At 48.5% G+C, this 9872-nt stretch overlaps 1 long non-coding RNA gene across 1 annotated transcript; it reads left to right on the forward strand.

Annotated features, from left to right (window-relative positions):
• Nucleotides 1-416: 416 nt before the first annotated feature.
• Nucleotides 417-4781, forward strand: LOC117880313. Its single transcript, XR_004646509.1, has 2 exons — nucleotides 417-584; nucleotides 4058-4781. It is a non-coding gene; the product is annotated as an uncharacterized LOC117880313 (long non-coding RNA).
• Nucleotides 4782-9872: the final 5091 nt, after the last annotated feature.

A 9872-nucleotide genomic window follows, 5' to 3' on the forward strand; every position in this document is an offset into this window, starting at 1 on the left:
TGTTTGCCATTTCATTTCCTGTTGTCCCAGGATTCACTGGGATCCAAGCTAATGCTACACGTAGCCCTGTCTGTATCAACTCGGTTATTAGAAATATAACTGAATTAATTAAATCACTTCTACATGCTGAGACACCCTTTTTTAGAACCTTAAGGCCTGAGATTGAATCCAAAAAACTGACCACTGCTGCTGGGTGTACATCCCAGATCTAGCTTAATGCTGTCGTGACAGCTACATAGTCAGATATTCTTTTAGATGTACTAATTCCCATTTTGGTATAAATATGCTGTGATGGGGCAGAGCAGCCCCGCACTGGTACAGCAGGGGTTAACCTCTCCTTCCTAGCAGAGGAAGCCACACCCCAGAAGCTCTGCTGGGCATGCTCCAACTGGAGAAAAGCCTGCTCAGTCTGGGCTGACTGCTGGAGGAGAAGGATGCATGCTGCTAGCTCCTGCAGAGGGAGGGCCTGCAAGCCAGGATCTGGGAGTCAGTCAAGCCGAGGCACTACCTGAGACCCTGATGGAGGATGTCCCGGGGGAGGAACAGACCGGAGGACCCCCACTGTAGATGAACTGGTATTCATGGTAGGAAGTGACCCAGGGTAACTCTAGAGACAAACAGCATTAGTGCTGCATTGATGCTCGGTGTGTTGCAGGTGGATCCCTGCCGAGCGAGGGGCAAGGAAAGCTTGCCACTACCAGGGCCCTGGGTTGGGGCTTGGTGGAGCGGGTGGGCCTGAATCCCCCAACCCCCTCACCCCTGAACCGTTAGGGATCTTAGATGGACTCTGGCTTCTAGGCTGTGCTACCCTGCCTGTAAGGGGGTTTATATAGACTCTGACTGCTAGGTTGTGCTACCATGCCAAATAGGGGTGATAGTAGGGAGAAAGGCCAAGAGGCCGTCACTGACCTCCCGCAGAGAGACAGACATTAGGACTTGAGAGTGGTGAGGTGCTGGCACCCCATCCTACCCCTGCCACAAAGGGGTGCTGGGGTACATGGTCTGCCACATATGCCAGCCCTCCTCTTTCTGTTTTTTTTTCTTTTTTGGACTCATCTCATATATATATATATAATATGACAAAATCAACTCCACTTTTCATCTATATACTGGTACTCTTTATTTTTAATACCTACTGGCTCTTTTTTACCCTTAGGTTTCTAAAACAAATCTAAATCTACATTTGATATGTGACTTTCCATCCATAGCTAAGATTCCCATGACTAAAAGTTTTGTCTTTTTTCAGTTTTTCCTTGTCTTTCAACTCCTGCATCCTCACTTTAACTTAACCGGCATGTGAAGTTCTAGCATCATATGCTATAGTTCTCTTATCAAATTCCCTACAATCCTCATAAATTTGTTTGGTACTTTGGTCATTGCAGTTCCCATTAACTCTGACCCAGAAAGTTAGGTCCAGTACTTTCATTTGTAGTGTAACTGGCATTTCACTAGCAGCTCTCTGTAGCGTGCAGACTGGTGTGGTAATAAATGCACTGCACACAATTTGGACTGTCAGGGCTTGTGTTAAATCTAATTTTAAAAGTTCTGATTATGATGCTGACCCAAAAGCTTGTCAGCCAGCATCAATTCTGCATCTTGGCAGGGCCCAGACTAGAACTAGACCCTTGTGGTCCCTTCCAACCCTATGGGTCTATGATTCTAGTAACGGGTCTGATTAAGGCTCTGTATACCGTCAGCAGTATTTTCTGATCCATCCCCCAAATAGACCCAGCAAGGCTTGTTAGCAGGTTAATCCTTCTGGTACATTTATCTTTAAAATAGTTTTATGATCTTTCCAAAGTAATATAGTATCAAATATTACCCCTGCTAATGCGAACCTTTGAACTCTACCTATTTGTTCTCCATACAGATACAGATTACATTCCTTTGTATCTTTCCTTTTTGTAAAACTTAGTCCTTTGGGTTTAGCAATGGAGAACATGAAGCCCCAGGCAGAGGCTCTCTTAGGACTTTGTGGTTCTCCCTTTCTTGCTCCTGACCCACAGAGCGCAATCATCTGCGACTAGAGTGACACTTCCCCAGCACGTATTTGTTTGCGGAGATCATTTATCATATTAAGTAAGGCTGGGCTGATGGCACTTCCCGGTGGTGTGCCATTTGGAATATTATATATATCCAACATAACTTTCCCAACTCTGACCTGCATGCTCCTTTTACTCAGAAATTCTCTATTCACTCATCCATTCTTCCCCTTGTCCCTAGTGCACCTGCTTTGTACATCAAGCCTTCCCTCCATAGCATGTTATACACCTTTTCAATCGCTAGAAAGACAGCAATCTTGAAGCCCTTCTGCATCAGATATTTTTTGTTATTCAGTTTCTAATTGAGCAATGTGATCAGTGGTGCATCTTCCTCTCCTAACCCCGATCTGCACTGTATCTGTAATGCCATTGTTTTCCAAATAGGCAGCCAATCTTTCACTCTCCATTCTCCCCATCATTTTACCCAAAAAGGCCATAAGGGCAATCACTCCTTTTTCCCAATATAGTGTTAAATAATTCCAAGAGAACCCTCAAACTGCTTTCACAGAGATATTTAAATAGTATGTTACATATATTATCTTTACTGGGGATCTATTCTTGCTGATATCAATAGCTTTCTCAAGTTCTCTCATTCAGAACCATTTATTAATAGAATCATAGGACTGGAAGGGACCTCGAGAGGTCATCTAGTCCAGTCCCCTGCACTCATGGCAGGACTTTAGTATTATCTAGACCATCCCTTACAGGTGTTTGTCTGACCTGCTCTTAAAACTCTCCAATGATAGAGATTCCACAAACTCCCTAGACAATTTATTCCAGTGCTTTAATCACACTGACAGTTAGGAAGTTTTTTCTAATGTCCAACCTAAACCGCCCTTGCTGCAATTTAAGCCCATTGCTTCTTGTCCTGTGCTCAGAGGTTAAGAAGAACAATTTTTCTCCCTCCTCCTTGTAGTAACCTTTTATGCACTTGCAAACTGTTATCATGTCCCCTCTGTCTTCTCTTTTCCAGACTAAACAAACCCAATTTTTTCAATCTTCCCTCATAAGATTTATGTTTCTAGGCCTTTCATCGTTTTTGTTGCTCTTCTCTGGATGTTCTCCAATTTGTCCACATCTTTCCTGAAATATGGCGCCCAGAAATGGACACAATACTACAGCTGAGGCCTAATCAGCATGGAGTAGAGTGGAAGAATTACTTCTCGTGTCTTACAACACTCCTGCTAATACATTGCAGAATGATGTTCACTTTTTTAGAAACAGTGTTACACTGTTGACTCAGTGGTGCACTATGACCCCCCAGATCCCTTTCTGCAGTACTCCTTCCTAGGCAGTCATTTCCCATTTTGTTCTGCTTGTTCCTTCCTAAGTGGAGCACTTTGCATTTGCCTTATTGAATTTCATCCTATTTACTTCAGACCCTTTCTCCAGTGTGTTCAGATCATTTTGAATTTTTATCCTATCCTCCAGGTTGGTATCATCCACAAACTTTATAAGTGTACTCTCTATGCCATTATCTAAATCATTGATGAAGATATTGAGCAGAACCAGACCCAGAACTGATCCCTGCAGGACCCCACTCATTATGCCCTTCCAGAATGACTGTGAACCACTGATAACTACTCTCTGGGAACAAGTTTCCAACCAGTTATGCAACCACCTTATAGTAGTTCCATCTAGGTTGCATTTCCCTGGTTTGTTTGAGTATATCATTATTCAGTATAGTATCTTCATGTTTAGCCCAACTACATAATAGATCATTATTCTCTTCAATTAATTGTCTTTTAATCTGGTGGAAAACTTCACTTTGGTTTTCATCGTTACTCAGTCCTTGGAACGTTTCTGCTAAAACTTCTGCTGTTTCATTATCAGAACTTCTAACTATGTTGTCAGTCCCAATAAGACCTGGGATGTGGCTATTCTTCATCTGAATTCCATTAATTCTTCTGATTTGTCTGTATATTTCTGATGTCTTGGTATCTTTGTTTATCTCCCCACAGTACTTCCTCTAACTTTCTTTCTTTGATCTTTTTTATAATTCTAACCCCCCTTAGATCCAGGGATGGAGCCAACCTCCTCAGGGACAATGAATCGATCAATGCACAATGGAAGGAATATTTTGAAGACCTCCTGAATTGTGACTCCAATGTTGATGAAAGCATCTTTTGACTTAATCTTTCAACATCCCACCAGCAATGACCTAAGAATCCCCCCCAACACTCATCAAGGTGAAGAAAGCCATCACACAGATGAAGAACAATGCATCTGGACCTGATGAAATTTTCAAAGGAGGAGGAGGAGAACTGGTTCACCAGCTTCATGCCCTAATCTTTAAGATTTGGAACTCAGAAGACATCCCAGACAATCTTAGGGATGCCATGATTGTCATCATCTTCAAGAAAGGAGGCAAATCAGATTGTGGAAACTATCAAGGAACCACCCTGTTGTCCACCGCTGGAAAGATTCTTGTCAGAATTATCTTAACCAGCTGCTCCCTCTGGCAGAGGAAATTCTCCAAGAATTGCAGTGTGGCTTCAGACCATCTCGAGGAACCGCCCACCACCTTCAAGAAAAGTGCCGCAAAAACCATCAATCTCTACATGGCCTTCATCAACATCACAAAAGCATTCAACTCCATCAATTGTGAGGCTCTGTGGAGAATTATCCTTAAATTTGGATGCCTGGCAAAAAATTTTGTTGTTCTTCAACTCCTCCATACCAGGGGCATACGCTGGAATTTAATTTGACGGCTTTACACATTAAACCATATCAACGCTGTGACGAAGTTCCTCCTCTATCTGGGTGGGTCCTGCGCTTATTGGCAGATTTTCTTGCCTCAGAGATTCACCATGTGGGTTGGGGAACAGCCCAGAGACCTTCCCCTCTGGAAGAACCAACAGTCCAGGTCAATTGGGAGGTTTGGGGGGAACCCAGGCCCGCCCTCTACTCCAGGTTCCAGCCCAGGGCCCTGTGGACTGCAGCTGTCTTTAGTGCCTCCTGTAACAGTTGCATGACAGCTTCAACTCCCTGGGCTACTTCCCCATGGCCTCCTCCAAACACCTTCCTTATTCTCAACACAGGACCTTCCTCCTGGTGTCTGATAAGGCTTGTGCTCCTCAGTCCTCCAGCAGCACACCCTCTCACTCTCAGCTCCTTGTGCCTCTTGCTCCCAGCTTCTCACACTCGCACCACAAACTGAAGTGAGCTCCTTTTAAAACCCAGGTGCCCTGATTAGCCTGCTTTAATTAATTCTAGCAGCTGCTTAATTGGCTCCAGGTTTCCTAATTAGCCTACCTGCCTTAACTGGTTCTAGCAGGTTCCTGATTACTCTAGTGCAGCCCCTGCTCTGGTCACTCAGGGAACAGAAAACTACTCATCCAGTGACCAGTATATTTGCCCTCTACCAGACTCCTGTACCCCACTGGTCTGGGTCTGTCACAACACACACACATACATCAAATGCATAGAAATAAACAGCAGTACATAAACATGGCATATGGATTTTCCAATGAAAATCCATATGCCATGAAGCCATCTGAATAAATGTATCCACAACCTCTTCTGTGTTAACACTGTTGTTCAAGTCAGTCTACTGCAAGAATTAACAGTTGTTGAAGACAAGCATCTGTAAGGCTGCTTCGAAGTCTACTAAGGATGTGCATTTTACCACTAAAACATCTTTCTGCAGTTGCAACTGTAACAGGTAGCCAAAAGCACCAATAGGTTATAGGCATGTGCAGCACATTTTATTAGGGTGTGCACCCAGAGAATTTTATTAATTTATTTTTAAAGGTGAACATTTATTGAATACCCAATCTCCCTCCAGCCCCATAGGGTGAGTGAAGCTTTCTGCTTCCCCCTTGGCAGGCGCAACTACTGCCCACAGCTCTGTGCCCGGCAGGGCTTCTGGATGGCTGGAGAGTTACCCACCCCCAAGGGGCCCCTAGTAGCAGTCGTGGTAGGGCCGTGCACCATGGAGCTGTAGTTGCAACAGTGTGATGACCTTGAAATGTTCATAATATTTTGTATGAATGCGTGTGTGTCTCAGTTTCCCCTATGTGCTCCATGGTTAATTTGGTGGGGGAAAGGGTTGTTTAATCTCTGCATGTATGATTAACGCCTGACTTTTTGGGGCCTGGGCCCCACATCCATGGAGAACCCAGAAGACAATGGCCTGGACATTCATAGAATATCAGGGTGGGAAGGGACCTCAGGAGGTCATCTAGTCCAATCCCCTGCTCAAAGCAGGACCAACACCAACTAAATCATCCCAACCAGGGTTTTGTCAAGCCGGGCCTTAAAAACCTCTAAGGACGGAAATGCCACCACTTCCCTAAGTAACCCATTCCAGTGCTTCACCATCCTCCTAGTGTTTCCTAATATCCAACCTAGACCTCCCCCACTGCAACTTGAGACCATCTGCCACCACTGAGAACAGCTTAGCTCCATCCTCTTTGGAACCCCCATTCAGGTAGTTGAAGGCTGTTATCAAATCCCCCCATACTCTTCTCTTCTGCAGACTAAATAACCCCAGTTCCCCCAGCCTCTCCTCATATGTGCCCCAGCCCTCTAATCTTTTTCATTGCCCTCCACTGGACTCTCACCATTTTGTCCACATCCCTTCTGTACTGGGGGGACCAAAACTGGACACAATACTCTAGATGTGGCCTCACCAGTGCTGAATAGAGGGGAATAATCACTTCCCTCAATCTGCTGGCAATGCTCCTACTAATGCAGCCCAATATGTCATTAGCCTTCTTGGCAACAAGGGCACACTGCTGACTCATATCCAGCTTCTCGTCCACTGTAAGCCCCAGGTCCTTTTCTGCAGAACTGCTGCTTAGCCAGTCGGTCCCCAGCCTGTAACGGTGCATGGGATTCTTCCTTCCTAAGTGCAGGACTCTGCACTTGTCCTTGTTGAACCTCATCCTACAATTTGTATAGGTCACTCTGGACCCTATCCCTACCTTCCAGCATATCTATCTCGCCCCCCAGTTTAGTGTCATCTGCGAACTTGCTGAGGGTGCAATTCATCCCATCATCCAAATCAATAATAGAGATGTTGAACAAAACCGACCCCTGGGGTACTCAGCTTGATACCGGCTGCCAACTAGACATCGAGCCATTGATCACTACCCGTTGAGCCTGACAATCTAGCCAGCTTTCTATCCACCTTAGAGTCCATTCATCCAATCCATACTTTTTTAAATTGCTGGCAAGAATACAGTATCAAAAGCTTTGCTAAAGTCAAAATACTGTATATCACATCCACCGCTTTCCCCATATCCACAGAGTCAGTTATCTCATCTTGGAGGACAGGAAGGTGATCAGGAACAATCAACATGGATTGACCAACCTCATTGCCTTCTAAGTGCTTCAGAATGGATTCCTTGAGGATCTGCTCTATGATTTTGCCGGGGATGAAAGTGAGGCTGACCAATCTGTAGTCCCCGGGTTCTCTTTCTTCCCATATGGGTACTATATTTGTCTTTTTCCAATCATCCGGGACCTCCCCTGATAGCCACGAATTTTCAAAGATAATGGCCAGTGACTCTGCAATCACATCAGCCAACTTCTTCAGCACCCTTGGATGCATTAGATCTGGACCCAGGGACTTGTGCATGTCCAGCTTTTCTAAGTAGTCCTTAACCACTTCTTTCACCACTGAGGGCTGCTCACCTCCTCCCCATACTGTCGGTACCTAGTAACGAATGACCATGGACACAGACCCCTGTGCGGGAAGTCAGCCAGTTTTGACCAACTGGAGAACAAAAGGCTGAGAAGGAGGGCCAGGTAACCATGTTTGCCTGGGAACAGGAACAAAGGACTGAAAAGGGCCAGGTGGGGTTGTATACTGTGGGCTGCTGGAAGCAGGAGACACTTCTGGACTGGGGTTAAGAGAGAATGCTGGCCTCTGGACAGACCCAGTAACCTTGCTGTAACTTTCCATTCTCTATGCTAACCAAGGACTGTCTACACTCTGTTCCAGACATCTACTAAACCTTCCTGCTTTACAAAGCAGGCTGAGAGCAGGGGCAGCTCCAGGCACCAGCGCAGCAAATGCGTGCCTGGGACGGCAAGCCGGGGTGGGGGCAGCAGTCAGGGAGCCTTCGGCGGCGTTTCTGCTGGAAGTCCATGGGACGCCGAAGGCGTGGGACCGGCAGATCACCCGCAGAAACGCCGCTGAAGGCTGCCTCGCTGCCGTGCTTGGGGCAGCAAAAAACATAGAGCCACCCCTGGCTGAGAGTCACTGCAGAGTCAGGAAGTCGGGCGTGCAGTGCTCCCTTTGGGGATGCAAGTCTCCCCAGGCATCCAGTCCAGGTGGGATCTGTGACACTCAGCAATGCCAGCCCCTCATTACTCTGCCTGTGGGGCGACCCAGGCAGGTCTTGTCACCCCTTTACATCCTGTTTGGCTGCTGGCTTAAAAGGTCAAAATGAACATGACAGTGATCTGGCTTCATGCGAGCCCCAAAGCCAACACCCCGAATATGGGGGCCAAACTCCTGGCCCAAATCCAGAGCCGAATTTGGCTCAAACAAGGGGCTGCACAGAGCTAGACACACATCACATCAGAGGGTATTAAGCGCAGCACATAACCTGCTTGGGGCACGAGCAGGGACTGCCAGTTACTATGCAGCTGTGCAGCCCAGCCTGATGGAGCCCTGGGATGGGGCAGCTTGCCCATTTAATGGACTGCAGAGCCAGGGAGCAGCAAGCCCTGGCCTAAGAAGAAGCCCAACAAGCAGATGTTGGGAACCAGCTGATCCAACTAAGCAGCAGCCAATGCTTGGCTCCAACTCCCAGCTGGGAGACATAAGTGAGGACCTAACCCTGTAAGGGGGGCAGTCCCTTTAGAGACAAATGCTTCCCTGAACATGGGCAGGTGCAGGCTCCAGCAGGGTCATGACCCTTCAGCTACTGGGGGAAAGGACCCTGCAGTTGCAGGCCAGGTCAGGGATATCACTGTTGTTTCTTGTCAATATGTCTTGCCTTTGTGTGGCAGAGGAACACAAGGGCCCGTGCTGAAAGCTAACACTGAGCCTGGGCATGGCTGACGTTTGTCCCCAGGCTGCTAGACAGGCCCGCCCAGGCTCTAGTAGGGTGACCAGATCACCCAGGTCAAATATCGGGATGCGTGGCGGGGGGCGGGGCAAAAAAAAAAAAGTGGCAGAGGCAAAAAAAAAAAACCCAACCCCCCACAAGTGCTGGAGGGAGGCCCCGGAGACGCAGGGGGAGCGGGGTGCTGTGAGTGAGAGTCCGGCCTGGCCCCCGAGCGCAGGCAGGACTCAGTCGAGCGGTAGGGAGAGTAGGGGGGCGGCCCACGGGGCCAGGCGGCGGCTGTTCTTCCCCCCCCGGGCAGCGGGACTCGGGAGCAGCCGAGTGTGGGGAGGAAGCAACCAATGGCCAAACTCGGCAGCTGCGGCTCTGGCGTCCAGGCCCGAACCCCCTGGGCCTGTTGCGGGGACCCAGCAGCACGCACGCTNGAGGGAGAGTAGGGGGGCGGCCCACGGGGCCAGGCGGCGGCTGTTCTTCCCCCCCCGGGCAGCGGGACTCGGGAGCAGCCGAGGGTGGGGAGGAAGCAACCCAGGGCGAGAACCGGCAGCTGCGGCGCTGGCGTCCAGGCCCGAACCCCCTGGGCCTATTGTGGGGACCCAGCAGCACGCACGCTGTGCCCAGCCCCTGACCAGTCGCGTCTGGGCTGGCTGCCCAGCTGGTGCAATCCCGCGGCGGTCCCGGAGTGGGGGCAGCAGGCTCCAGCCCCCTCATCCTGCTGGGTCCCGCAGGGGAACGAACAGGGCTGGGCTGCTGATGCCTCCACGCCGGGGCCTCCGCGGGATAGCACCATCTGGGCTGGCTGCCCAGATGG

Source organism: Trachemys scripta, chromosome 7 (assembly GCF_013100865.1).
Source record: "Trachemys scripta elegans isolate TJP31775 chromosome 7, CAS_Tse_1.0, whole genome shotgun sequence".
Lineage (NCBI taxonomy): Eukaryota > Metazoa > Chordata > Testudines > Emydidae > Trachemys > Trachemys scripta.